General features: G+C 43.2%; 37 non-coding genes across 37 annotated transcripts; all 37 read right to left on the bottom strand.

Annotated features, from left to right (window-relative positions):
• Positions 1-350: 350 nt before the first annotated feature.
• Positions 351-432, bottom strand: trnas-gcu (transfer RNA serine (anticodon GCU)). Its single transcript has one exon. It is a non-coding gene; the product is annotated as a tRNA-Ser (tRNA).
• A 529-nt stretch (positions 433-961) lies between these two features.
• Positions 962-1043, bottom strand: trnas-gcu (transfer RNA serine (anticodon GCU)). The gene has a single exon. It is a non-coding gene; the product is annotated as a tRNA-Ser (tRNA).
• A 715-nt stretch (positions 1044-1758) lies between these two features.
• trnas-gcu (transfer RNA serine (anticodon GCU)) lies at positions 1759-1840 on the bottom strand. Its single transcript has one exon. It is a non-coding gene; the product is annotated as a tRNA-Ser (tRNA).
• A 716-nt stretch (positions 1841-2556) lies between these two features.
• Positions 2557-2638, bottom strand: trnas-gcu (transfer RNA serine (anticodon GCU)). Its single transcript has one exon. It is a non-coding gene; the product is annotated as a tRNA-Ser (tRNA).
• A 529-nt stretch (positions 2639-3167) lies between these two features.
• trnas-gcu (transfer RNA serine (anticodon GCU)) lies at positions 3168-3249 on the bottom strand. Its single transcript has one exon. It is a non-coding gene; the product is annotated as a tRNA-Ser (tRNA).
• A 529-nt stretch (positions 3250-3778) lies between these two features.
• On the bottom strand, positions 3779-3860 carry trnas-gcu (transfer RNA serine (anticodon GCU)). The gene has a single exon. It is a non-coding gene; the product is annotated as a tRNA-Ser (tRNA).
• A 715-nt stretch (positions 3861-4575) lies between these two features.
• On the bottom strand, positions 4576-4657 carry trnas-gcu (transfer RNA serine (anticodon GCU)). The gene has a single exon. It is a non-coding gene; the product is annotated as a tRNA-Ser (tRNA).
• A 529-nt stretch (positions 4658-5186) lies between these two features.
• Positions 5187-5268, bottom strand: trnas-gcu (transfer RNA serine (anticodon GCU)). The gene has a single exon. It is a non-coding gene; the product is annotated as a tRNA-Ser (tRNA).
• Positions 5269-5983: 715 nt separating this feature from the next.
• On the bottom strand, positions 5984-6065 carry trnas-gcu (transfer RNA serine (anticodon GCU)). The gene has a single exon. It is a non-coding gene; the product is annotated as a tRNA-Ser (tRNA).
• A 529-nt stretch (positions 6066-6594) lies between these two features.
• Positions 6595-6676, bottom strand: trnas-gcu (transfer RNA serine (anticodon GCU)). Its single transcript has one exon. It is a non-coding gene; the product is annotated as a tRNA-Ser (tRNA).
• Positions 6677-7205: 529 nt separating this feature from the next.
• trnas-gcu (transfer RNA serine (anticodon GCU)) lies at positions 7206-7287 on the bottom strand. Its single transcript has one exon. It is a non-coding gene; the product is annotated as a tRNA-Ser (tRNA).
• Positions 7288-8002: 715 nt separating this feature from the next.
• On the bottom strand, positions 8003-8084 carry trnas-gcu (transfer RNA serine (anticodon GCU)). Its single transcript has one exon. It is a non-coding gene; the product is annotated as a tRNA-Ser (tRNA).
• A 529-nt stretch (positions 8085-8613) lies between these two features.
• On the bottom strand, positions 8614-8695 carry trnas-gcu (transfer RNA serine (anticodon GCU)). The gene has a single exon. It is a non-coding gene; the product is annotated as a tRNA-Ser (tRNA).
• Positions 8696-9411: 716 nt separating this feature from the next.
• Positions 9412-9493, bottom strand: trnas-gcu (transfer RNA serine (anticodon GCU)). The gene has a single exon. It is a non-coding gene; the product is annotated as a tRNA-Ser (tRNA).
• Positions 9494-10022: 529 nt separating this feature from the next.
• trnas-gcu (transfer RNA serine (anticodon GCU)) lies at positions 10023-10104 on the bottom strand. Its single transcript has one exon. It is a non-coding gene; the product is annotated as a tRNA-Ser (tRNA).
• A 715-nt stretch (positions 10105-10819) lies between these two features.
• trnas-gcu (transfer RNA serine (anticodon GCU)) lies at positions 10820-10901 on the bottom strand. Its single transcript has one exon. It is a non-coding gene; the product is annotated as a tRNA-Ser (tRNA).
• Positions 10902-11430: 529 nt separating this feature from the next.
• trnas-gcu (transfer RNA serine (anticodon GCU)) lies at positions 11431-11512 on the bottom strand. The gene has a single exon. It is a non-coding gene; the product is annotated as a tRNA-Ser (tRNA).
• A 715-nt stretch (positions 11513-12227) lies between these two features.
• trnas-gcu (transfer RNA serine (anticodon GCU)) lies at positions 12228-12309 on the bottom strand. Its single transcript has one exon. It is a non-coding gene; the product is annotated as a tRNA-Ser (tRNA).
• A 529-nt stretch (positions 12310-12838) lies between these two features.
• Positions 12839-12920, bottom strand: trnas-gcu (transfer RNA serine (anticodon GCU)). Its single transcript has one exon. It is a non-coding gene; the product is annotated as a tRNA-Ser (tRNA).
• A 715-nt stretch (positions 12921-13635) lies between these two features.
• On the bottom strand, positions 13636-13717 carry trnas-gcu (transfer RNA serine (anticodon GCU)). The gene has a single exon. It is a non-coding gene; the product is annotated as a tRNA-Ser (tRNA).
• A 529-nt stretch (positions 13718-14246) lies between these two features.
• Positions 14247-14328, bottom strand: trnas-gcu (transfer RNA serine (anticodon GCU)). The gene has a single exon. It is a non-coding gene; the product is annotated as a tRNA-Ser (tRNA).
• A 715-nt stretch (positions 14329-15043) lies between these two features.
• On the bottom strand, positions 15044-15125 carry trnas-gcu (transfer RNA serine (anticodon GCU)). Its single transcript has one exon. It is a non-coding gene; the product is annotated as a tRNA-Ser (tRNA).
• Positions 15126-15654: 529 nt separating this feature from the next.
• trnas-gcu (transfer RNA serine (anticodon GCU)) lies at positions 15655-15736 on the bottom strand. Its single transcript has one exon. It is a non-coding gene; the product is annotated as a tRNA-Ser (tRNA).
• A 529-nt stretch (positions 15737-16265) lies between these two features.
• trnas-gcu (transfer RNA serine (anticodon GCU)) lies at positions 16266-16347 on the bottom strand. The gene has a single exon. It is a non-coding gene; the product is annotated as a tRNA-Ser (tRNA).
• A 529-nt stretch (positions 16348-16876) lies between these two features.
• Positions 16877-16958, bottom strand: trnas-gcu (transfer RNA serine (anticodon GCU)). Its single transcript has one exon. It is a non-coding gene; the product is annotated as a tRNA-Ser (tRNA).
• A 716-nt stretch (positions 16959-17674) lies between these two features.
• On the bottom strand, positions 17675-17756 carry trnas-gcu (transfer RNA serine (anticodon GCU)). The gene has a single exon. It is a non-coding gene; the product is annotated as a tRNA-Ser (tRNA).
• Positions 17757-18285: 529 nt separating this feature from the next.
• On the bottom strand, positions 18286-18367 carry trnas-gcu (transfer RNA serine (anticodon GCU)). The gene has a single exon. It is a non-coding gene; the product is annotated as a tRNA-Ser (tRNA).
• Positions 18368-19082: 715 nt separating this feature from the next.
• On the bottom strand, positions 19083-19164 carry trnas-gcu (transfer RNA serine (anticodon GCU)). The gene has a single exon. It is a non-coding gene; the product is annotated as a tRNA-Ser (tRNA).
• A 716-nt stretch (positions 19165-19880) lies between these two features.
• Positions 19881-19962, bottom strand: trnas-gcu (transfer RNA serine (anticodon GCU)). Its single transcript has one exon. It is a non-coding gene; the product is annotated as a tRNA-Ser (tRNA).
• Positions 19963-20678: 716 nt separating this feature from the next.
• trnas-gcu (transfer RNA serine (anticodon GCU)) lies at positions 20679-20760 on the bottom strand. The gene has a single exon. It is a non-coding gene; the product is annotated as a tRNA-Ser (tRNA).
• Positions 20761-21295: 535 nt separating this feature from the next.
• On the bottom strand, positions 21296-21377 carry trnas-gcu (transfer RNA serine (anticodon GCU)). The gene has a single exon. It is a non-coding gene; the product is annotated as a tRNA-Ser (tRNA).
• A 528-nt stretch (positions 21378-21905) lies between these two features.
• trnas-gcu (transfer RNA serine (anticodon GCU)) lies at positions 21906-21987 on the bottom strand. The gene has a single exon. It is a non-coding gene; the product is annotated as a tRNA-Ser (tRNA).
• A 529-nt stretch (positions 21988-22516) lies between these two features.
• Positions 22517-22598, bottom strand: trnas-gcu (transfer RNA serine (anticodon GCU)). The gene has a single exon. It is a non-coding gene; the product is annotated as a tRNA-Ser (tRNA).
• A 716-nt stretch (positions 22599-23314) lies between these two features.
• trnas-gcu (transfer RNA serine (anticodon GCU)) lies at positions 23315-23396 on the bottom strand. The gene has a single exon. It is a non-coding gene; the product is annotated as a tRNA-Ser (tRNA).
• A 529-nt stretch (positions 23397-23925) lies between these two features.
• Positions 23926-24007, bottom strand: trnas-gcu (transfer RNA serine (anticodon GCU)). The gene has a single exon. It is a non-coding gene; the product is annotated as a tRNA-Ser (tRNA).
• A 715-nt stretch (positions 24008-24722) lies between these two features.
• trnas-gcu (transfer RNA serine (anticodon GCU)) lies at positions 24723-24804 on the bottom strand. The gene has a single exon. It is a non-coding gene; the product is annotated as a tRNA-Ser (tRNA).
• A 535-nt stretch (positions 24805-25339) lies between these two features.
• trnas-gcu (transfer RNA serine (anticodon GCU)) lies at positions 25340-25421 on the bottom strand. The gene has a single exon. It is a non-coding gene; the product is annotated as a tRNA-Ser (tRNA).
• Positions 25422-26589: the final 1168 nt, after the last annotated feature.

Raw genomic sequence — 26589 nt, 5'->3', positions numbered from 1 at the left:
AATGTATGTTGAGGGGTGGAGAAGAGCAGCTATGTTCATCCTACCTAGATGCAGAGGGAAACTAGCTCAAATTGTGGAGCGCTTGCTAACCATAGGAGAGGTGTTGTGGTCAACAGGAGCATTCTTCAAGTGAGTTTGAAGACATTTTGCCTGTGACTGGTGGAAAACAATAAGATTAAATGAAAAAACGATAGCTGGGAATTGGAATCCTTTGTTGCATCACAGGGTTGGCTTTGGATGAGGTCTTGACAATCTGAGCCCTTTGCTCCAACCAAATTGGAACTAGGGCAAAAGATGTGAATTTCAAGGTGGTGACTTGTAAATGTATTTGGTCAAATAAAAGTGGAATGCGACGAGAATGGGATTCGAACCCATGTGTGCAGAGCACAATGGATTAGCAGTCCATCGCCTTAACCACTCGGCCACCTCGTCTTGTTTGGTCTGAGCTTGCGGCATAATTTGATAATTATCGTAGCATGTTTTCATTGTCCTGGGAGGTTTTAAAAGCGTTTAAATGCAGTGTCAGCCTTATGGCAATTCCACCCAAGCGCTCTGTGTAGAGGGGGATTAGCTCAAATGGTAGAGCGCTCGCTTAGCATGCGAGAAGTAGCGGGATCGATGCCCGCATTCTCCATTATTCCTAATTTGTAGAGATAGTGACAATAATCAGCAAAGGCCCAAACATTCGGCCGCCAAGTCTTACTTTACACTACGTTTTTACAAACATTTAGTTGATTTCGACCGTCTTATTGACCAAATCATTTTTCTCAATCACCTTAAAGGTGTTGTAAAAACGTATGTTGATGGGTGGAGAAGAATCCTCTGTTACATTACAGGGTTGGCTTTGGATGAGGTTTTGACAATCTGAGACCTTTGCTCCAACCAAATTGGAACTAGGGCAACAGATGTGAATTTCGTGGTGGTGACTTGTAAATTTATTTGGTCAAATAGAAGAGGAATGCGACGAGAATGGGATTCGAACCCATGCGTGCAGAGCTCAACGGATTAGCAGTCCATAGCCTTAACCACTCTGCCACCTCGTCTTGGTAATAGGATTTTGCGGCATAATTTGATAATTATCGTAGTATGTTTTCATTGTCCTGGGAGGTTTTAAAAGCGTTTAAATGCAGTGTCAGCCTTATGGCAATTCCACCCAAGCGCTCTGTGTAGAGGGGGATTAGCTCAAATGGTAGAGCGCTCGCTTAGCATGCGAGAAGTAGCGGGATCGATGCCCGCATCCTCCATTATTCCTAATTTTCAGACAAGGAGATAGTGACAATAATCAGCAAAGGCCCAAACACTCGGACGCCAAGTCTTACTTTACTCTACGTTTTTAGGAACATTTAGTTGATTTCGACCCTCTAATTGACCAAATCATTTTTCTCAATCACCTTAAAGGTGTTGTAAAAATGTATGTTGAGGGGTGGAGAAGAGCAGCTATGTTTATCCTACCTAGATGCAGAGGGAAACTAGCTCAACTTGTGGAGCGCTTGCTAACCATAGGAGAGGTGTTGTGATCAACAGGAGCATTCTTCAAGTGAGTTTGAAGACATTTTGCCTGTGACTGGTGGAAAACAATAAGATTAAATGAAAAAACGATAGCTGGGAATTGGAATCCTTTGTTGCATTACAGGGTTGGCTTTGGATGAGGTCTTGACAATCTGAGCCCTTTGCTCCAACCAAATTGGAACTAGGTCAAAAGATGTGAATTTCAAGGTGGTGACTTGTAAATGTATTTGGTCAAATAAAAGTGCAATGCGACGAGAATGGGATTCAAACCCATGCGTGCAGAGCACAATGGATTAGCAGTCCATCGCCTTAACCACTCGGCCACCTCGTCTTGTTTTGTCTGAGCTTGCGGCATAATTTGATAATTATCGTAGCATGTTTTCATTGTCCTGGGAGGTTTTAAAAGCGTTTAAATGCAGTGTCAGCCTTATGGCAATTCCAGCCAAGGGCTTTGTGTAGAGGGGGATTAGCTCAAATGGTAGAGCGCTCGCTTAGCATGCGAGAAGTAGCGGGATCGATGCCCGCATCCTCCATTATTCCTAATTTTCAGACAAGGAGATAGTGACAATAATCAGCAAAGGCCCAAACACTCGGACGCCAAGTCTTACTTTACACTACGTTTTTAGGAACATTTAGTTGATTTCGACCCTCTAATTGACCAAATCATTTTTCTCAATCACCTTAAAGGTGTTGTAAAAATGTATGTTGAGGGGTGGAGAAGAGCAGCTATGTTCATCCTACCTAGATGCAGAGGGAAACTAGCTCAAATTGTGGAGCGCTTGCTAACCATAGGAGAGGTGTTGTGGTCAACAGGAGCATTCTTCAAGTGAGTTTGAAGACATTTTGCCTGTGACTGGTGGAAAACAATAAGATTAAATGAAAAAACGATAGCTGGGAATTGGAATCCTTTGTTGCATTACAGGGTTGGCTTTGGATGAGGTCTTGACAATCTGAGCCCTTTGCTCCAACCAAATTGGAACTAGGGCAAAAGATGTGAATTTCAAGGTGGTGACTTGTAAATGTATTTGGTCAAATAAAAGTGCAATGCGACGAGAATGGGATTCGAACCCATGCGTGCAGAGCACAATGGATTAGCAGTCCATCGCCTTAACCACTCGGCCACCTCGTCTTGTTTTGTCTGAGCTTGCGGCATAATTTGATAATTATCGTAGCATGTTTTCATTGTCCTGGGAGGTTTTAAAAGCGTTTAAATGCAGTGTCAGCCTTATGGCAATTCCACCCAAGCGCTTTGTGTAGAGGGGGATTAGCTCAAATGGTAGAGCGCTCGCTTAGCATGCGAGAAGTAGCGGGATCGATGCCCGCATCCTCCATTATTCCTAATTTGTAGAGATAGTGACAATAATCAGCAAAGGCCCAAACATTCGGCCGTCAAGTTTTACTTTACACTACGTTTTTACAAACATTTAGTTGATTTCGACCGTCTTATTGACCAAATCATTTTTCTCAATCACCTTAAAGGTGTTGTAAAAACGTATGTTGATGGGTGGAGTAGAATCCTCTGTTACATTACAGGGTTGGCTTTGGATGAGGTTTTGACAATCTGAGCCCTTTGCTCCAACCAAATTGGAACTAGGGCAACAGATGTGAATTTCGTGGTGGTGACTTGTAAATTTATTTGGTCAAATCAAAGTGGAATGCGACGAGAATGGGATTCGAACTCATGCGTGCAGAGAACAATGGATTAGCAGTCCATCGCCTTAACCACTCAGCCACCTCGTCTTGTTTGGTCTGAGCTTGCGGCATAATTTGATAATTATCGTAGCATGTTTTCATTGTCCTGGGAGGATTTAAAAGCGTTTAAATGCAGTGTCAGCCTTATGGCAATTCCACCCAAGCGCTCTGTGTAGAGGGGGATTAGCTCAAATGGTAGAGCGCTCGCTTAGCATGCGAGAAGTAGCGGGATCGATGCCCGCATTCTCCATTATTCCTAATTTGTAGAGATAGTGACAATAATCAGCAAAGGCCCAAACATTCGGCCGTCAAGTCTTACTTTACACTACGTTTTTACAAACATTTAGTTGATTTCGACCGTCTTATTGACCAAATCATTTTTCTCAATCACCTTAAAGGTGTTGTAAAAACGTATGTTGATGGGTGGAGAAGAATCCTCTGTTACATTACAGGGTTGGCTTTGGATGAGGTTTTGACAATCTGAGCCCTTTGCTCCAACCAAATTGGAACTAGGGCAACAGATGTGAATTTCGTGGTGGTGACTTGTAAATTTATTTGGTCAAATAGAAGAGGAATGTGACGAGAATGGGATTCGAACCCATGCGTGCAGAGCACAATGGATTAGCAGTCCATCGCCTTAACCACTCGGCCACCTCGTCTTGGTAATAGGATTTTGCGGCATAATTTGATAATTATCGTAGCATGTTTTCATTGTCCTGGGAGGTTTTAAAAGCGTTTAAATGCAGTGTCAGCCTTATGGCAATTCCAGCCAAGGGCTTTGTGTAGAGGGGGATTAGCTCAAATGGTAGAGCGCTCGCTTAGCATGCGAGAAGTAGCGGGATCGATGCCCGCATCCTCCATTATTCCTAATTTTCAGACAAGGAGATAGTGACAATAATCAGCAAAGGCCCAAACACTCGGACGCCAAGTCTTACTTTACACTACGTTTTTAGGAACATTTAGTTGATTTCGACCCTCTAATTGACCAAATCATTTTTCTCAATCACCTTAAAGGTGTTGTAAAAATGTATGTTGAGGGGTGGAGAAGAGCAGCTATGTTCATCCTACCTAGATGCAGAGGGAAACTAGCTCAAATTGTGGAGCGCTTGCTAACCATAGGAGAGGTGTTGTGGTCAACAGGAGCATTCTTCAAGTGAGTTTGAAGACATTTTGCCTGTGACTGGTGGAAAACAATAAGATTAAATGAAAAAACGATAGCTGGGAATTGGAATCCTTTGTTGCATCACAGGGTTGGCTTTGGATGAGGTCTTGACAATCTGAGCCCTTTGCTCCAACCAAATTGGAACTAGGGCAAAAGATGTGAATTTCAAGGTGGTGACTTGTAAATGTATTTGGTCAAATAAAAGTGGAATGCGACGAGAATGGGATTCGAACCCATGCGTGCAGAGCACAATGGATTAGCAGTCCATCGCCTTAACCACTCAGCCACCTCGTCTTGTTTGGTCTGAGCTTGCGGCATAATTTGATAATTATCGTAGCATGTTTTCATTGTCCTGGGAGGTTTTAAAAGCGTTTAAATGCAGTGTCAACCTTATGGCAATTCCACCCAAGCGCTCTGTGTAGAGGGGGATTAGCTCAAATGGTAGAGCGCTCGCTTAGCATGCGAGAAGTAGCGGGATCGATGCCCGCATTCTCCATTATTCCTAATTTGTAGAGATAGTGACAATAATCAGCAAAGGCCCAAACATTCGGCCGCCAAGTCTTACTTTACACTACGTTTTTACAAACATTTAGTTGATTTCGACCGTCTTATTGACCAAATCATTTTTCTCAATCACCTTAAAGGTGTTGTAAAAACGTATGTTGATGGGTGGAGAAGAATCCTCTGTTACATTACAGGGTTAGCTTTGGATGAGGTTTTGACAATCTGAGCCCTTTGCTCCAACCAAATTGGAACTAGGGCAACAGATGTGAATTTCGTGGTGGTGACTTGTAAATTTATTTGGTCAAATAGAAGAGGAATGCGACGAGAATGGGATTCGAACCCATGCGTGCAGAGCACAATGGATTAGCAGTTCATCGCCTTAACCACTCGGCCACCTCGTCTTGGTAATAGGATTTTGCGGCATAATTTGATAATTATCGTAGCATGTTTTCATTGTCCTGGGAGGTTTTAAAAGCGTTTAAATGCAGTGTCAGCCTTATGGCAATTCGACCCAAGGGCTTGGTGTGGAGGGGGATTAGCTCAAATGGTAGAGCGCTCGCTTAGCATGCGAGAAGTAGCGGGATCGATGCCCGCATCCTCCATTATTCCTAATTTTCAGACAAGGAGATAGTTACAATAATCAGCAAAGGCCCAAACACTCGGACGCCAAGTCTTACTTTACTCTAAGTTTTTAGGAACATTTAGTTGATTTCGACCCTCTAATTGACCAAATCATTTTTCTCAATCACCTTAAAGGTGTTGTAAAAATGTATGTTGAGGGGTGGAGAAGAGCAGCTATGTTTATCCTACCTAGATCCAGAGGGAAACTAGCTCAAATTGTGGAGCGCTTGCTAACCATAGGAGAGGTGTTGTGATCAACAGGAGCATTCTTCAAGTGAGTTTGAAGACATTTTGCCTGTGACTGGTGGAAAACAATAAGATTAAATGAAAAAACGATAGCTGGGAATTGGAATCCTTTGTTGCATTACAGGGTTGGCTTTGGATGAGGTCTTGACAATCTGAGCCCTTTGCTCCAACCGAATTGGAACTAGGGCAAAAGATGTGAATTTCAAGGTGGTGACTTGTAAATGTATTTGGTCAAATAAAAGTGCAATGCGACGAGAATGGGATTCGAACCCATGCGTGCAGAGCACAATGGATTAGCAGTCCATCGCCTTAACCACTCGGCCACCTCGTCTTGTTTTGTCTGAGCTTGCGGCATAATTTGATAATTATCGTAGCATGTTTTCATTGTCCTGGGAGGTTTTAAAAGCGTTTAAATGCAGTGTCAGCCTTATGGCAATTCCACCCAAGCGCTCTGTGTAGAGGGGGATTAGCTCAAATGGTAGAGCGCTCGCTTAGCATGCGAGAAGTAGCGGGATCGATGCCCGCATTCTCCATTATTCCTAATTTGTAGAGATAGTGACAATAATCAGCAAAGGCCCAAACATTCGGCCGCCAAGTCTTACTTTACACTACGTTTTTACAAACATTTAGTTGATTTCGACCGTCTTATTGACCAAATCATTTTTCTCAATCACCTTAAAGGTGTTGTAAAAACGTATGTTGATGGGTGGAGTAGAATCCTCTGTTACATTACAGGGTTGGCTTTGGATGAGGTTTTGACAATCTGAGCCCTTTGCTCCAACCAAATTGGAACTAGGGCAACAGATGTGAATTTCGTGGTGGTGACTTGTAAATTTATTTGGTCAAATCAAAGTGGAATGCGACGAGAATGGGATTCGAACTCATGCGTGCAGAGAACAATGGATTAGCAGTCCATCGCCTTAACCACTCAGCCACCTCGTCTTGTTTGGTCTGAGCTTGCGGCATAATTTGATAATTATCGTAGCATGTTTTCATTGTCCTGGGAGGATTTAAAAGCGTTTAAATGCAGTGTCAGCCTTATGGCAATTCCACCCAAGCGCTCTGTGTAGAGGGGGATTAGCTCAAATGGTAGAGCGCTCGCTTAGCATGCGAGAAGTAGCGGGATCGATGCCCGCATTCTCCATTATTCCTAATTTGTAGAGATAGTGACAATAATCAGCAAAGGCCCAAACATTCGGCCGTCAAGTCTTACTTTACACTACGTTTTTACAAACATTTAGTTGATTTCGACCGTCTTATTGACCAAATCATTTTTCTCAATCACCTTAAAGGTGTTGTAAAAACGTATGTTGATGGGTGGAGAAGAATCCTCTGTTACATTACAGGGTTGGCTTTGGATGAGGTTTTGACAATCTGAGCCCTTTGCTCCAACCAAATTGGAACTAGGGCAACAGATGTGAATTTCATGGTGGTGACTTGTAAATTTATTTGGTCAAATAGAAGAGGAATGTGACGAGAATGGGATTCGAACCCATGCGTGCAGAGCACAATGGATTAGCAGTCCATCGCCTTAACCACTCGGCCACCTCGTCTTGGTAATAGGATTTTGCGGCATAATTTGATAATTATCGTAGCATGTTTTCATTGTCCTGGGAGGTTTTAAAAGCGTTTAAATGCAGTGTCAGCCTTATGGCAATTCCAGCCAAGGGCTTTGTGTAGAGGGGGATTAGCTCAAATGGTAGAGCGCTCGCTTAGCATGCGAGAAGTAGCGGGATCGATGCCCGCATCCTCCATTATTCCTAATTTTCAGACAAGGAGATAGTGACAATAATCAGCAAAGGCCCAAACACTCGGACGCCAAGTCTTACTTTACACTACGTTTTTAGGAACATTTAGTTGATTTCGACCCTCTAATTGACCAAATCATTTTTCTCAATCACCTTAAAGGTGTTGTAAAAATGTATGTTGAGGGGTGGAGAAGAGCAGCTATGTTCATCCTACCTAGATGCAGAGGGAAACTAGCTCAAATTGTGGAGCGCTTGCTAACCATAGGAGAGGTGTTGTGGTCAACAGGAGCATTCTTCAAGTGAGTTTGAAGACATTTTGCCTGTGACTGGTGGAAAACAATAAGATTAAATGAAAAAACGATAGCTGGGAATTGGAATCCTTTGTTGCATCACAGGGTTGGCTTTGGATGAGGTCTTGACAATCTGAGCCCTTTGCTCCAACCAAATTGGAACTAGGGCAAAAGATGTGAATTTCAAGGTGGTGACTTGTAAATGTATTTGGTCAAATAAAAGTGGAATGCGACGAGAATGGGATTCGAACCCATGCGTGCAGAGCACAATGGATTAGCAGTCCATCGCCTTAACCACTCGGCCACCTCGTCTTGTTTGGTCTGAGCTTGCGGCATAATTTGATAATTATCGTAGCATGTTTTCATTGTCCTGGGAGGTTTTAAAAGCGTTTAAATGCAGTGTCAACCTTATGGCAATTCCACCCAAGCGCTCTGTGTAGAGGGGGATTAGCTCAAATGGTAGAGCGCTCGCTTAGCATGCGAGAAGTAGCGGGATCGATGCCCGCATTCTCCATTATTCCTAATTTGTAGAGATAGTGACAATAATCAGCAAAGGCCCAAACATTCGGCCGCCAAGTCTTACTTTACACTACGTTTTTACAAACATTTAGTTGATTTCGACCGTCTTATTGACCAAATCATTTTTCTCAATCACCTTAAAGGTGTTGTAAAAACGTATGTTGATGGGTGGAGAAGAATCCTCTGTTACATTACAGGGTTGGCTTTGGATGAGGTTTTGACAATCTGAGCCCTTTGCTCCAACCAAATTGGAACTAGGGCAACAGATGTGAATTTCGTGGTGGTGACTTGTAAATTTATTTGGTCAAATCAAAGTGGAATGCGACGAGAATGGGATTCGAACTCATGCGTGCAGAGAACAATGGATTAGCAGTCCATCGCCTTAACCACTCAGCCACCTCGTCTTGTTTGGTCTGAGCTTGCGGCATAATTTGATAATTATCGTAGCATGTTTTCATTGTCCTGGGAGGTTTTAAAAGCGTTTAAATGCAGTGTCAGCCTTATGGCAATTCGACCCAAGGGCTTGGTGTGGAGGGGGATTAGCTCAAATGGTAGAGCGCTCGCTTAGCATGCGAGAAGTAGCGGGATCGATGCCCGCATCCTCCATTATTCCTAATTTTCAGACAAGGAGATAGTTACAATAATCAGCAAAGGCCCAAACACTCGGACGCCAAGTCTTACTTTACTCTAAGTTTTTAGGAACATTTAGTTGATTTCGACCCTCTAATTGACCAAATCATTTTTCTCAATCACCTTAAAGGTGTTGTAAAAATGTATGTTGAGGGGTGGAGAAGAGCAGCTATGTTTATCCTACCTAGATCCAGAGGGAAACTAGCTCAAATTGTGGAGCGCTTGCTAACCATAGGAGAGGTGTTGTGATCAACAGGAGCATTCTTCAAGTGAGTTTGAAGACATTTTGCCTGTGACTGGTGGAAAACAATAAGATTAAATGAAAAAACGATAGCTGGGAATTGGAATCCTTTGTTGCATTACAGGGTTGGCTTTGGATGAGGTCTTGACAATCTGAGCCCTTTGCTCCAACCAAATTGGAACTAGGGCAAAAGATGTGAATTTTAAGGTGGTGACTTGTAAATGTATTTGGTCAAATAAAAGTGCAATGCGACGAGAATGGGATTCGAACCCATGCGTGCAGAGCACAATGGATTAGCAGTCCATCGCCTTAACCACTCGGCCACCTCGTCTTGTTTTGTCTGAGCTTGCGGCATAATTTGATAATTATCGTAGCATGTTTTCATTGTCCTGGGAGGTTTTAAAAGCGTTTAAATGCAGTGTCAGCCTTATGGCAATTCCACCCAAGCGCTCTGTGTAGAGGGGGATTAGCTCAAATGGTAGAGCGCTCGCTTAGCATGCGAGAAGTAGCGAGATCGATGCCCGCATTCTCCATTATTCCTAATTTGTAGAGATAGTGACAATAATCAGCAAAGGCCCAAACATTCGGCCGCCAAGTCTTACTTTACACTACGTTTTTACAAACATTTAGTTGATTTCGACCGTCTTATTGACCAAATCATTTTTCTCAATCACCTTAAAGGTGTTGTAAAAACGTATGTTGATGGGTGGAGAAGAATCCTCTGTTACATTACAGGGTTGGCTTTGGATGAGGTTTTGACAATCTGAGCCCTTTGCTCCAACCAAATTGGAACTAGGGCAACAGATGTGAATTTCGTGGTGGTGACTTGTAAATTTATTTGGTCAAATAGAAGAGGAATGCGACGAGAATGGGATTCGAACCCATGCGTGCAGAGCACAATGGATTAGCAGTCCATCGCCTTAACCACTCGGCCACCTCGTCTTGGTAATAGGATTTTGCGGCATAATTTGATAATTATCGTAGCATGTTTTCATTGTCCTGGGAGGTTTTAAAAGCGTTTAAATGCAGTGTCAGCCTTATGGCAATTCCAGCCAAGGGCTTTGTGTAGAGGGGGATTAGCTCAAATGGTAGAGCGCTCGCTTAGCATGCGAGAAGTAGCGGGATCGATGCCCGCATCCTCCATTATTCCTAATTTTCAGACAAGGAGATAGTGACAATAATCAGCAAAGGCCCAAACACTCGGACGCCAAGTCTTACTTTACACTACGTTTTTAGGAACATTTAGTTGATTTCGACCCTCTAATTGACCAAATCATTTTTCTCAATCACCTTAAAGGTGTTGTAAAAATGTATGTTGAGGGGTGGAGAAGAGCAGCTATGTTCATCCTACCTAGATGCAGAGGGAAACTAGCTCAAATTGTGGAGCGCTTGCTAACCATAGGAGAGGTGTTGTGGTCAACAGGAGCATTCTTCAAGTGAGTTTGAAGACATTTTGCCTGTGACTGGTGGAAAACAATAAGATTAAATGAAAAAACGATAGCTGGGAATTGGAATCCTTTGTTGCATCACAGGGTTGGCTTTGGATGAGGTCTTGACAATCTGAGCCCTTTGCTCCAACCAAATTGGAACTAGGGCAAAAGATGTGAATTTCAAGGTGGTGACTTGTAAATGTATTTGGTCAAATAAAAGTGGAATGCGACGAGAATGGGATTCGAACCCATGCGTGCAGAGCACAATGGATTAGCAGTCCATCGCCTTAACCACTCGGCCACCTCGTCTTGTTTGGTCTGAGCTTGCGGCATAATTTGATAATTATCGTAGCATGTTTTCATTGTCCTGGGAGGTTTTAAAAGCGTTTAAATGCAGTGTCAGCCTTATGGCAATTCCACCCAAGCGCTCTGTGTAGAGGGGGATTAGCTCAAATGGTAGAGCGCTCGCTTAGCATGCGAGAAGTAGCGGGATCGATGCCCGCATTCTCCATTATTCCTAATTTGTAGAGATAGTGACAATAATCAGCAAAGGCCCAAACATTCGGCCGCCAAGTCTTACTTTACACTACGTTTTTACAAACATTTAGTTGATTTCGACCGTCTTATTGACCAAATCATTTTTCTCAATCACCTTAAAGGTGTTGTAAAAACGTATGTTGATGGGTGGAGAAGAATCCTCTGTTACATTACAGGGTTGGCTTTGGATGAGGTTTTGACAATCTGAGACCTTTGCTCCAACCAAATTGGAACTAGGGCAACAGATGTGAATTTCGTGGTGGTGACTTGTAAATTTATTTGGTCAAATAGAAGAGGAATGCGACGAGAATGGGATTCGAACCCATGCGTGCAGAGCACAATGGATTAGCAGTTCATCGCCTTAACCACTCGGCCACCTCGTCTTGGTAATAGGATTTTGCGGCATAATTTGATAATTATCGTAGCATGTTTTCATTGTCCTGGGAGGTTTTAAAAGCGTTTAAATGCAGTGTCAGCCTTATGGCAATTCGACCCAAGGGCTTGGTGTGGAGGGGGATTAGCTCAAATGGTAGAGCGCTCGCTTAGCATGCGAGAAGTAGCGGGATCGATGCCCGCATCCTCCATTATTCCTAATTTTCAGACAAGGAGATAGTTACAATAATCAGCAAAGGCCCAAACACTCGGACGCCAAGTCTTACTTTACTCTAAGTTTTTAGGAACATTTAGTTGATTTCGACCCTCTAATTGACCAAATCATTTTTCTCAATCACCTTAAAGGTGTTGTAAAAATGTATGTTGAGGGGTGGAGAAGAGCAGCTATGTTTATCCTACCTAGATCCAGAGGGAAACTAGCTCAAATTGTGGAGCGCTTGCTAACCATAGGAGAGGTGTTGTGATCAACAGGAGCATTCTTCAAGTGAGTTTGAAGACATTTTGCCTGTGACTGGTGGAAAACAATAAGATTAAATGAAAAAACGATAGCTGGGAATTGGAATCCTTTGTTGCATTACAGGGTTGGCTTTGGATGAGGTCTTGACAATCTGAGCCCTTTGCTCCAACCGAATTGGAACTAGGGCAAAAGATGTGAATTTCAAGGTGGTGACTTGTAAATGTATTTGGTCAAATAAAAGTGCAATGCGACGAGAATGGGATTCGAACCCATGCGTGCAGAGCACAATGGATTAGCAGTCCATCGCCTTAACCACTCGGCCACCTCGTCTTGTTTTGTCTGAGCTTGCGGCATAATTTGATAATTATCGTAGCATGTTTTCATTGTCCTGGGAGGTTTTAAAAGCGTTTAAATGCAGTGTCAGCCTTATGGCAATTCCACCCAAGCGCTCTGTGTAGAGGGGGATTAGCTCAAATGGTAGAGCGCTCGCTTAGCATGCGAGAAGTAGCGAGATCGATGCCCGCATTCTCCATTATTCCTAATTTGTAGAGATAGTGACAATAATCAGCAAAGGCCCAAACATTCGGCCGCCAAGTCTTACTTTACACTACGTTTTTACAAACATTTAGTTGATTTCGACCGTCTTATTGACCAAATCATTTTTCTCAATCACCTTAAAGGTGTTGTAAAAACGTATGTTGATGGGTGGAGAAGAATCCTCTGTTACATTACAGGGTTGGCTTTGGATGAGGTTTTGACAATCTGAGCCCTTTGCTCCAACCAAATTGGAACTAGGGCAACAGATGTGAATTTCGTGGTGGTGACTTGTAAATTTATTTGGTCAAATAGAAGAGGAATGCGACGAGAATGGGATTCGAACCCATGCGTGCAGAGCACAATGGATTAGCAGTCCATCGCCTTAACCACTCGGCCACCTCGTCTTGGTAATAGGATTTTGCGGCATAATTTGATAATTATCGTAGCATGTTTTCATTGTCCTGGGAGGTTTTAAAAGCGTTTAAATGCAGTGTCAGCCTTATGGCAATTCCAGCCAAGGGCTTTGTGTAGAGGGGGATTAGCTCAAATGGTAGAGCGCTCGCTTAGCATGCGAGAAGTAGCGGGATCGATGCCCGCATCCTCCATTATTCCTAATTTTCAGACAAGGAGATAGTGACAATAATCAGCAAAGGCCCAAACACTCGGACGCCAAGTCTTACTTTACACTACGTTTTTAGGAACATTTAGTTGATTTCGACCCTCTAATTGACCAAATCATTTTTCTCAATCACCTTAAAGGTGTTGTAAAAATGTATGTTGAGGGGTGGAGAAGAGCAGCTATGTTCATCCTACCTAGATGCAGAGGGAAACTAGCTCAAATTGTGGAGCGCTTGCTAACCATAGGAGAGGTGTTGTGGTCAACAGGAGCATTCTTCAAGTGAGTTTGAAGACATTTTGCCTGTGACTGGTGGAAAACAATAAGATTAAATGAAAAAACGATAGCTGGGAATTGGAATCCTTTGTTGCATCACAGGGTTGGCTTTGGATGAGGTCTTGACAATCTGAGCCCTTTGCTCCAACCAAATTGGAACTAGGGCAAAAGATGTGAATTTCAAGGTGGTGACTTGTAAATGTATTTGGTCAAATAAAAGTGGAATGCGACGAGAATGGGATTCGAACCCATGCGTGCAGAGCACAATGGATTAGCAGTCCATCGCCTTAACCACTCGGCCACCTCGTCTTGTTTGGTCTGAGCTTGCGGCATAATTTGATAATTATCGTAGCATGTTTTCATTGTCCTGGGAGGTTTTAAAAGCGTTTAAATGCAGTGTCAGCCTTATGGCAATTCCACCCAAGCGCTCTGTGTAGAGGGGGATTAGCTCAAATGGTAGAGCGCTCGCTTAGCATGCGAGAAGTAGCGGGATCGATGCCCGCATTCTCCATTATTCCTAATTTGTAGAGATAGTGACAATAATCAGCAAAGGCCCAAACATTCGGCCGCCAAGTCTTACTTTACACTACGTTTTTACAAACATTTAGTTGATTTCGACCGTCTTATTGACCAAATCATTTTTCTCAATCACCTTAAAGGTGTTGTAAAAACGTATGTTGATGGGTGGAGAAGAATCCTCTGTTACATTACAGGGTTGGCTTTGGATGAGGTTTTGACAATCTGAGACCTTTGCTCCAACCAAATTGGAACTAGGGCAACAGATGTGAATTTCGTGGTGGTGACTTGTAAATTTATTTGGTCAAATAGAAGAGGAATGCGACGAGAATGGGATTCGAACCCATGCGTGCAGAGCACAATGGATTAGCAGTTCATCGCCTTAACCACTCGGCCACCTCGTCTTGGTAATAGGATTTTGCGGCATAATTTGATAATTATCGTAGCATGTTTTCATTGTCCTGGGAGGTTTTAAAAGCGTTTAAATGCAGTGTCAGCCTTATGGCAATTCGACCCAAGGGCTTGGTGTGGAGGGGGATTAGCTCAAATGGTAGAGCGCTCGCTTAGCATGCGAGAAGTAGCGGGATCGATGCCCGCATCCTCCATTATTCCTAATTTTCAGACAAGGAGATAGTTACAATAATCAGCAAAGGCCCAAACACTCGGACGCCAAGTCTTACTTTACTCTAAGTTTTTAGGAACATTTAGTTGATTTCGACCCTCTAATTGACCAAATCATTTTTCTCAATCACCTTAAAGGTGTTGTAAAAATGTATGTTGAGGGGTGGAGAAGAGCAGCTATGTTTATCCTACCTAGATCCAGAGGGAAACTAGCTCAAATTGTGGAGCGCTTGCTAACCATAGGAGAGGTGTTGTGATCAACAGGAGCATTCTTCAAGTGAGTTTGAAGACATTTTGCCTGTGACTGGTGGAAAACAATAAGATTAAATGAAAAAACGATAGCTGGGAATTGGAATCCTTTGTTGCATTACAGGGTTGGCTTTGGATGAGGTCTTGACAATCTGAGCCCTTTGCTCCAACCGAATTGGAACTAGGGCAAAAGATGTGAATTTCAAGGTGGTGACTTGTAAATGTATTTGGTCAAATAAAAGTGCAATGCGACGAGAATGGGATTCGAACCCATGCGTGCAGAGCACAATGGATTAGCAGTCCATCGCCTTAACCACTCGGCCACCTCGTCTTGTTTTGTCTGAGCTTGCGGCATAATTTGATAATTATCGTAGCATGTTTTCATTGTCCTGGGAGGTTTTAAAAGCGTTTAAATGCAGTGTCAGCCTTATGGCAATTCCACCCAAGCGCTCTGTGTAGAGGGGGATTAGCTCAAATGGTAGAGCGCTCGCTTAGCATGCGAGAAGTAGCGGGATCGATGCCCGCATTCTCCATTATTCCTAATTTGTAGAGATAGTGACAATAATCAGCAAAGGCCCAAACATTCGGCCGCCAAGTCTTACTTTACACTACGTTTTTACAAACATTTAGTTGATTTCGACCGTCTTATTGACCAAATCATTTTTCTCAATCACCTTAAAGGTGTTGTAAAAACGTATGTTGATGGGTGGAGTAGAATCCTCTGTTACATTACAGGGTTGGCTTTGGATGAGGTTTTGACAATCTGAGCCCTTTGCTCCAACCAAATTGGAACTAGGGCAACAGATGTGAATTTCGTGGTGGTGACTTGTAAATTTATTTGGTCAAATCAAAGTGGAATGCGACGAGAATGGGATTCGAACTCATGCGTGCAGAGAACAATGGATTAGCAGTCCATCGCCTTAACCACTCAGCCACCTCGTCTTGTTTGGTCTGAGCTTGCGGCATAATTTGATAATTATCGTAGCATGTTTTCATTGTCCTGGGAGGATTTAAAAGCGTTTAAATGCAGTGTCAGCCTTATGGCAATTCCACCCAAGCGCTCTGTGTAGAGGGGGATTAGCTCAAATGGTAGAGCGCTCGCTTAGCATGCGAGAAGTAGCGGGATCGATGCCCGCATTCTCCATTATTCCTAATTTGTAGAGATAGTGACAATAATCAGCAAAGGCCCAAACATTCGGCCGTCAAGTCTTACTTTACACTACGTTTTTACAAACATTTAGTTGATTTCGACCGTCTTATTGACCAAATCATTTTTCTCAATCACCTTAAAGGTGTTGTAAAAACGTATGTTGATGGGTGGAGAAGAATCCTCTGTTACATTACAGGGTTGGCTTTGGATGAGGTTTTGACAATCTGAGCCCTTTGCTCCAACCAAATTGGAACTAGGGCAACAGATGTGAATTTCGTGGTGGTGACTTGTAAATTTATTTGGTCAAATCAAAGTGGAATGCGACGAGAATGGGATTCGAACCCATGCGTGCAGAGAACAATGGATTAGCAGTCCATCGCCTTAACCACTCAGCCACCTCGTCTTGTTTGGTCTGAGCTTGCGGCATAATTTGATAATTATCGTAGCATGTTTTCATTGTCCTGGGAGGATTTAAAAGCGTTTAAATGCAGTGTCAGCCTTATGGCAATTCCACCCAAGCGCTCTGTGTAGAGGGGGATTAGCTCAAATGGTAGAGCGCTCGCTTAGCATGCGAGAAGTAGCGGGATCGATGCCCGCATTCTCCATTATTCCTAATTTGTAGAGATAGTGACAATAATCAGCAAAGGCCCAAACATTCGGCCGTCAAGTCTTACTTTACACTACGTTTTTACAAACATTTAGTTGATTTCGACCGTCTTATTGACCAAATCATTTTTCTCAATCACCTTAAAGGAGTTGTAAAAACGTATGTTGATGGGTGGAGAAGAATCCTCTGTTACATTACAGGGTTGGCTTTGGATGAGGTTTTGACAATCTGAGCCCTTTGCTCCAACCAAATTGGAACTAGGGCAACAGATGTGAATTTCGTGGTGGTGACTTGTAAATTTATTTGGTCAAATAGAAGAGGAATGCGACGAGAATGGGATTCGAACCCATGCGTGCAGAGCACAATGGATTAGCAGTCCATCGCCTTAACCACTCGGCCACCTCGTCTTGTTTTGTCTGAGCTTGCGGCATAATTTGATAATTATCGTAGCACGTTTTCATTGTCCTGGGAGGTTTTAAAAGCGTTTAAATGCAGTGTCAGCCTTATGGCAATTCCAGCCAAGGGCTTTGTGTAGAGGGGGATTAGCTCAAATGGTAGAGCGCTCGCTTAGCATGCGAGAAGTAGCGGGATCGATGCCCGCATCCTCCATTATTCCTAAATTTCAGACAAGGAGATAGTGACAATAATCAGCAAAGGCCCAAACACTCGGACGCCAAGTCTTACTTTACACTACGTTTTTAGGAACATTTAGTTGATTTCGACCCTCTAATTGACCAAATCATTTTTCTCAATCACCTTAAAGGTGTTGTAAAAATGTATGTTGAGGGGTGGAGAAGAGCAGCTATGTTCATCCTACCTAGATGCAGAGGGAAACTAGCTCAAATTGTGGAGCGCTTGCTAACCATAGGAGAGGTGTTGTGGTCAACAGGAGCATTCTTCAAGTGAGTTTGAAGACATTTTGCCTGTGACTGGTGGAAAACAATAAGATTAAATGAAAAAACGATAGCTGGGAATTGGAATCCTTTGTTGCATCACAGGGTTGGCTTTGGATGAGGTCTTGACAATCTGAGCCCTTTGCTCCAACCAAATTGGAACTAGGGCAAAAGATGTGAATTTCAAGGTGGTGACTTGTAAATGTATTTGGTCAAATAAAAGTGGAATGCGACGAGAATGGGATTCGAACCCATGCGTGCAGAGCACAATGGATTAGCAGTCCATCGCCTTAACCACTCGGCCACCTCGTCTTGTTTGGTCTGAGGTTGCGGCATAATTTGATAATTATCGTAGCATGTTTTCATTGTCCTGGGAGGTTTTAAAAGCGTTTAAATGCAGTGTCAGCCTTATGGCAATTCCACCCAAGCGCTCTGTGTAGAGGGGGATTAGCTCAAATGGTAGAGCGCTCGCTTAGCATGCGAGAAGTAGCGGGATCGATGCCCGCATTCTCCATTATTCCTAATTTGTAGAGATAGTGACAATAATCAGCAAAGGCCCAAACATTCGGCCGCCAAGTCTTACTTTACACTACGTTTTTACAAACATTTAGTTGATTTCGACCGTCTTATTGACCAAATCATTTTTCTCAATCACCTTAAAGGTGTTGTAAAAACGTATGTTGATCGGTGGAGAAGAATCCTCTGTTACATTACAGGGTTGGCTTTGGATGAGGTTTTGACAATCTGAGCCCTTTGCTCCAACCAAATTGGAACTAGGGCAACAGATGTGAATTTCGTGGTGGTGACTTGTAAATTTATTTGGTCAAATAGAAGAGGAATGCGACGAGAATGGGATTCGAACCCATGCGTGCAGAGCACAATGGATTAGCAGTCCATCGCCTTAACCACTCGGCCACCTCGTCTTGGTAATAGGATTTTGCGGCATAATTTGATAATTATCGTAGCATGTTTTCATAGTCCTGGGAGGTTTTAAAAGCGTTTAAATGCAGTGTCAGCCTTATGGCAATTCGACCCAAGGGCTTGTTGTGGAGGGGGATTAGCTCAAATGGTAGAGCTTTCGCTTAGCATGCGAGAAGTAGCGGGATCGATGCCCGCATCCTCCATTATTCCTAATTTTCAGACAAGGAGATAGTGACAATAATCAGCAAAGGCCCAAACACTTGGACGCCAAGTCTTACTTTACACTACGTTTTTAGGAACATTTAGTTGATTTCGACCCTCTAATTGACCAAATCATTTTTCTCAATCACCTTAAAGGTGTTGTAAAAATGTATGTTGAGGGGTGGAGAAGAGCAGCTATGTTTATCCTACCTAGATGCAGAGCGAAACTAGCTCAAATTGTGGAGCGCTTGCTAACCATAGGAGAGGTGTTGTGATCAACAGGAGCATTCTTCAAGTGAGTTTGAAGACATTTTGCCTGTGACTGGTGGAAAACAATAAGATTAAATAAAAAAACTATAGCTGGGAATTGGAATGCTTTGTTGCATTACAGGGTTGGCTTTGGATGAGGTCTTGACAATCTGAGCCCTTTGCTCCAACCAAATTGGAACTAGGGCAACAGATGTGAATTTCGTGGTGGTGACTTGTAAATGTATTTGGTCAAATAAAAGTGGAATTCGACGAGAATGGTATTCAAACCCATGCGTGCAGAGCACAATAGATTAGCAGGCCATCGCCTTAACCACTCGGCCACCTCGTCTTGTTTTGTCTGAGCTTGCAGCATAATTTGATAATTATCGTAGCATGTTTTCATTGTCCTGGGAGGTTTTAAAAGCGTTTAAATGCAGTGTCAGCCTTATGGCAATTCCACCCAAGCGCTCTGTGTAGAGGGGGATTAGCTCAAATGGTAGAGCGCTCGCTTAGCATGCGAGAAGTAGCGGGATCGATGCCCGCATCCTCCATTATTCCTAATTTTCAGACAAGGAGATAGTGACAATAATCAGCAAAGGCCCAAACACTCGGACGCCAAGTCTTACTTTACTCTACGTTTTTAGGAACATTTAGTTGATTTCAACCCTCTAATTGACCAAATCATTTTTCTCAATCACCTTAAAGGTGTTGTAAAAATGTATGTTGAGGGGTGGAGAAGAGCAGCTATGTTTATCCTACCTAGATGCAGAGGGAAACTAGCTCAACTTGTGGAGCGCTTGCTAACCATAGGAGAGGTGTTGTGATCAACAGGAGCATTCTTCAAGTGAGTTTGAAGACATTTTGCCTGTGACTGGTGGAAAACAATAAGATTAAATGAAAAAACGATAGCTGGGAATTGGAATCCTTTGTTGCATTACAGGGTTGGCTTTGGATGAGGTCTTGACAATCTGAGCCCTTTGCTCCAACCAAATTGGAACTAGGTCAAAAGATGTGAATTTCAAGGTGGTGACTTGTAAATGTATTTGGTCAAATAAAAGTGCAATGCGACGAGAATGGGATTCAAACCCATGCGTGCAGAGCACAATGGATTAGCAGTCCATCGCCTTAACCACTCGGCCACCTCGTCTTGTTTTGTCTGAGCTTGCGGCATAATTTGATAATTATCGTAGCATGTTTTCATTGTCCTGGGAGGTTTTAAAAGCGTTTAAATGCAGTGTCAGCCTTATGGCAATTCCAGCCAAGGGCTTTGTGTAGAGGGGGATTAGCTCAAATGGTAGAGCGCTCGCTTAGCATGCGAGAAGTAGCGGGATCGATGCCCGCATCCTCCATTATTCCTAATTTTCAGACAAGGAGATAGTGACAATAATCAGCAAAGGCCCAAACACTCGGACGCCAAGTCTTACTTTACACTACGTTTTTAGGAACATTTAGTTGATTTCGACCCTCTAATTGACCAAATCATTTTTCTCAATCACCTTAAAGGTGTTGTAAAAATGTATGTTGAGGGGTGGAGAAGAGCAGCTATGTTCATCCTACCTAGATGCAGAGGGAAACTAGCTCAAATTGTGGAGCGCTTGCTAACCATAGGAGAGGTGTTGTGGTCAACAGGAGCATTCTTCAAGTGAGTTTGAAGACATTTTGCCTGTGACTGGTGGAAAACAATAAGATTAAATGAAAAAACGATAGCTGGGAATTGGAATCCTTTGTTGCATCACAGGGTTGGCTTTGGATGAGGTCTTGACAATCTGAGCCCTTTGCTCCAACCAAATTGGAACTAGGGCAAAAGATGTGAATTTCAAGGTGGTGACTTGTAAATGTATTTGGTCTAATAAAAGTGGAATGCGACGAGAATGGGATTCGAACCCATGCGTGCAGAGCACAATGGATTAGCAGTCCATCGCCTTAACCACTCGGCCACCTCGTCTTGTTTGGTCTGAGCTTGCGGCATAATTTGATAATTATCGTAGCATGTTTTCATTGTCCTGGGAGGTTTTAAAAGCGTTTAAATGCAGTGTCAGCCTTATGGCAATTCCACCCAAGCGCTCTGTGTAGAGGGGGATTAGCTCAAATGGTAGAGCGCTCGCTTAGCATGCGAGAAGTAGCGGGATCGATGCCCGCATCCTCCATTATTCCTAATTTTCAGACAAGGAGATAGTGACAATAATCAGCAAAGGCCCAAACACTCGGACGCCAAGTCTTACTTTACTCTACGTTTTTAGGAACATTTAGTTGATTTGGACCCTCTAATTGACCAAATCATTTTTCTCAATCACCTTAAAGGTGTTGTAAAAACGTATGTTGATGGGTGGAGAAGAATCCTCTGTTACATTACAGGGTTGGCTTTGGATGAGGTTTTGACAATCTGAGCCCTTTGCTCCAACCAAATTGGAACTAGGGCAACAGATGTGAATTTCGTGGTGGTGACTTGTAAATTTATTTGGTCAAATAGAAGAGGAATGCGACGAGAATGGGATTCGAACCCATGCGTGCAGAGCAAAATGGATTAGCAGTCTATCGCCTTAACCACTCGGCCACCTCGTCTTGTTTAATAGGATCTTGCGGCATAATTTGATCATTATCGTAGCATGTTTTCATTGTCCTGGGAGGTTTTAAAAGCGTTTAAATGCAGTGTCAGCCTTATGGCAATTCGACCCAAGGGCTTTGAGTAGAGGGGGATTAGCTCAAATGGTAGAGCGCTCGCTTAGCATGCGAGAAGTAGCGGGATCGATGCCCGCACTCTCCATTATTCCTAATTTGTAGAGATAGTGACAATAATCAGCAAAGGCCCAAACATTCGGCCGTCAAGTCTTACTTTACACTACGTTTTTACAAACATTTAGTTGATTTCGACCGTCTTATTGACCAAATCATTTTTCTCAATCACCTTAAAGGTGTTGTAAAAACGTATGTTGATGGGTGGAGTAGAATCCTCTGTTACATTACAGGGTTGGCTTTGGATGAGGTTTTGACAATCTGAGCCCTTTGCTCCAACAAATTGGAACTAGGGCAACAGATGTGAATTTCGTGGTGGTGACTTGTAAATTTATTTGGTCAAATCAAAGTGGAATGCGACGAGAATGGGATTCGAACCCATGCGTGCAGAGAACAATGGATTAGCAGTCCATCGCCTTAACCACTCAGCCACCTCGTCTTGTTTGGTCTGAGCTTGCGGCATAATTTGATAATTATCGTAGCATGTTTTCATTGTCCTGGGAGGATTTAAAAGCGTTTAAATGCAGTGTCAGCCTTATGGCAATTCCACCCAAGCGCTCTGTGTAGAGGGGGATTAGCTCAAATGGTAGAGCGCTCGCTTAGCATGCGAGAAGTAGCGGGATCGATGCCCGCATTCTCCATTATTCCTAATTTGTAGAGATAGTGACAATAATCAGCAAAGGCCCAAACATTCGGCCGTCAAGTCTTACTTTACACTACGTTTTTACAAACATTTAGTTGATTTCGACCGTCTTATTGACCAAATCATTTTTCTCAATCACCTTAAAGGAGTTGTAAAAACGTATGTTGATGGGTGGAGAAGAATCCTCTGTTACATTACAGGGTTGGCTTTGGATGAGGTTTTGACAATCTGAGCCCTTTGCTCCAACCAAATTGGAACTAGGGCAACAGATGTGAATTTCGTGGTGGTGACTTGTAAATTTATTTGGTCAAATAGAAGAGGAATGCGACGAGAATGGGATTCGAACCCATGCGTGCAGAGCACAATGGATTAGCAGTCCATCGCCTTAACCACTCGGCCACCTCGTCTTGTTTTGTCTGAGCTTGCGGCATAATTTGATAATTATCGTAGCACGTTTTCATTGTCCTGGGAGGTTTTAAAAGCGTTTAAATGCAGTGTCAGCCTTATGGCAATTCCAGCCAAGGGCTTTGTGTAGAGGGGGATTAGCTCAAATGGTAGAGCGCTCGCTTAGCATGCGAGAAGTAGCGGGATCGATGCCCGCATCCTCCATTATTCCTAAATTTCAGACAAGGAGATAGTGACAATAATCAGCAAAGGCCCAAACACTCGGACGCCAAGTCTTACTTTACACTACGTTTTTAGGAACATTTAGTTGATTTCGACCCTCTAATTGACCAAATCATTTTTCTCAATCACCTTAAAGGTGTTGTAAAAATGTATGTTGAGGGGTGGAGAAGAGCAGCTATGTTCATCCTACCTAGATGCAGAGGGAAACTAGCTCAAATTGTGGAGCGCTTGCTAACCATAGGAGAGGTGTTGTGGTCAACAGGAGCATTCTTCAAGTGAGTTTGAAGACATTTTGCCTGTGACTGGTGGAAAACAATAAGATTAAATGAAAAAACGATAGCTGGGAATTGGAATCCTTTGTTGCATCACAGGGTTGGCTTTGGATGAGGTCTTGACAATCTGAGCCCTTTGCTCCAACCAAATTGGAACTAGGGCAAAAGATGTGAATTTCAAGGTGGTGACTTGTAAATGTATTTGGTCAAATAAAAGTGGAATGCGACGAGAATGGGATTCGAACCCATGCGTGCAGAGCACAATGGATTAGCAGTCCATCGCCTTAACCACTCGGCCACCTCGTCTTGTTTGGTCTGAGGTTGCGGCATAATTTGATAATTATCGTAGCATGTTTTCATTGTCCTGGGAGGTTTTAAAAGCGTTTAAATGCAGTGTCAGCCTTATGGCAATTCCACCCAAGCGCTCTGTGTAGAGGGGGATTAGCTCAAATGGTAGAGCGCTCGCTTAGCATGCGAGAAGTAGCGGGATCGATGCCCGCATTCTCCATTATTCCTAATTTGTAGAGATAGTGACAATAATCAGCAAAGGCCCAAACATTCGGCCGCCAAGTCTTACTTTACACTACGTTTTTACAAACATTTAGTTGATTTCGACCGTCTTATTGACCAAATCATTTTTCTCAATCACCTTAAAGGTGTTGTAAAAACGTATGTTGATCGGTGGAGAAGAATCCTCTGTTACATTACAGGGTTGGCTTTGGATGAGGTTTTGACAATCTGAGCCCTTTGCTCCAACCAAATTGGAACTAGGGCAACAGATGTGAATTTCGTGGTGGTGACTTGTAAATTTATTTGGTCAAATAGAAGAGGAATGCGACGAGAATGGGATTCGAACCCATGCGTGCAGAGCACAATGGATTAGCAGTCCATCGCCTTAACCACTCGGCCACCTCGTCTTGGTAATAGGATTTTGCGGCATAATTTGATAATTATCGTAGCATGTTTTCATAGTCCTGGGAGGTTTTAAAAGCGTTTAAATGCAGTGTCAGCCTTATGGCAATTCGACCCAAGGGCTTGTTGTGGAGGGGGATTAGCTCAAATGGTAGAGCTTTCGCTTAGCATGCGAGAAGTAGCGGGATCGATGCCCGCATCCTCCATTATTCCTAATTTTCAGACAAGGAGATAGTGACAATAATCAGCAAAGGCCCAAACACTTGGACGCCAAGTCTTACTTTACACTACGTTTTTAGGAACATTTAGTTGATTTCGACCCTCTAATTGACCAAATCATTTTTCTCAATCACCTTAAAGGTGTTGTAAAAATGTATGTTGAGGGGTGGAGAAGAGCAGCTATGTTTATCCTACCTAGATGCAGAGCGAAACTAGCTCAAATTGTGGAGCGCTTGCTAACCATAGGAGAGGTGTTGTGATCAACAGGAGCATTCTTCAAGTGAGTTTGAAGACATTTTGCCTGTGACTGGTGGAAAACAATAAGATTAAATAAAAAAACTATAGCTGGGAATTGGAATGCTTTGTTGCATTACAGGGTTGGCTTTGGATGAGGTCTTGACAATCTGAGCCCTTTGCTCCAACCAAATTGGAACTAGGGCAACAGATGTGAATTTCGTGGTGGTGACTTGTAAATGTATTTGGTCAAATAAAAGTGGAATTCGACGAGAATGGTATTCAAACCCATGCGTGCAGAGCACAATAGATTAGCAGGCCATCGCCTTAACCACTCGGCCACCTCGTCTTGTTTTGTCTGAGCTTGCGGCATAATTTGATAATTATCATAGCATGTTTTCATTGTCCTGGGAGGTTTTAAAAGCGTTTAAATGCAGTGTCAGCCTTATGGCAATTCCAGCCAAGGGCTTTGTGTAGAGGGGGATTAGCTCAAATGGTAGAGCGCTCGCTTAGCATGCGAGAAGTAGCGGGATCGATGCCCGCATCCTCCATTATTCCTAATTTTCAGACAAGGAGATAGTGACAATAATCAGCAAAGGCCCAAACACTCGGACGCCAAGTCTTACTTTACTCTACGTTTTTAGGAACATTTAGTTGATTTCGACCCTCTAATTGACCAAATCATTTTTCTCAATCACTTTAAAGGTGTTGTAAAAACGTATGTTGATGGGTGGAGAAGAATCCTCTGTTACATTACAGGGTTGGCTTTGGATGAGGTTTTGACAATCTGAGCCCTTTGCTCCAACCAAATTGGAACTAGGGCAACAGATGTGAATTTCGTGGTGGTGACTTGTAAATTTATTTGGTCAAATAGAAGAGGAATGCGACGAGAATGGGATTCGAACCCATGCGTGCAGAGCACAATGGATTAGCAGTCCATCGCCTTAACCACTCGGCCACCTCGTCGTGTTTAATAGGATCTTGCGGCATAATTTGATCATTATCGTAGCATGTTTTCATTGTCCTGGGAGGTTTTAAAAGCGTTTAAATGCAGTGTCAGCCTTATGGCAATTCGACCCAAGGGCTTTGAGTAGAGGGGGATTAGCTCAAATGGTAGAGCGCTCGCTTAGCATGCGAGAAGTAGCGGGATCGATGCCCGCATCCTCCATTATTCCTAATTTTCAGACAAGGAGATAGTGACAATAATCAGCAAAGGCCCAAACACTCGGACGCCAAGTCTTACTTTACACTACGTTTTTAGGAACATTTAGTTTATTTCGACCCTCTAATTGACCAAATCATTTTTCTCAATCACCTTAAAGGTGTTGTAAAAATGTATGTTGAGGGGTGGAGAAGAGCAGCTATGTTTATCCTACTGTCACGCCCGGCTATGCCGTGCTGGGTGTGCTCACTCCCTTCATGTAGAGAATATGGTTGGGCCGTCTCTCCCCTCCCAATCTGAAGGGGGAGCTGTGGAATCCTGGCCCATCTGACAGCAGCTGATGGGCGGGACTGTTTAAGAGGATCGCCTGCCAATGCCGCTCTCTCTCTCTCTCTGGACCCCTCCCGACTCGACTCTACTCGGCTCTGGGCTGTGCGTCGCTGCTCGGTCGTCCAGGACGGCAGCAGCACTTTTTGCTCTTCTTTGCTTTTCCTTTCAGGACGCCTAGGTTACACTTTGCAGATTCGCACTACACCTTTTGGTTTCTCATTTACTGATTACACACCTTTATTAATGAAAGTTATGATTTCGTCATAGGAAATGACGTTTTGAATAAACTATAATTTGATTGAACTAAACAACTGTGTGGTCTCCCCTATGTCACTGCTACTGCGAGCCAGGTAGTCGTGACATATGGGGGCTCGTCCGAACCGTTTAAGTCCTGAGTGGTAGACGAACCTACTATAATTCGCAGTTCTGTGTAGGCTTAGTTGCGTGGGTAGAGTTACGTCATTGGTTCACATTTTGATGAATAAAACGTACTGTCGATCAGCTGATAGTAGTAGTAGTATAATCAGCTGACATGCGTTGTTTGGTTATGGGGAGTTCCGCGTCGATTGTTTAGTTCACGAGTTGAAAGTTATTTTAGTACCGTGATCGCTAAAATTACTTGTTTGATAATGGCAAAAGTTG

The sequence above is a fragment of the Pungitius pungitius genome, chromosome 12, assembly GCF_949316345.1.
Source record: "Pungitius pungitius chromosome 12, fPunPun2.1, whole genome shotgun sequence".
Taxonomy (NCBI): Eukaryota; Metazoa; Chordata; class Actinopteri; order Perciformes; family Gasterosteidae; genus Pungitius; species Pungitius pungitius.
This window is presented reverse-complemented; position numbering and strand designations above follow the sequence as displayed.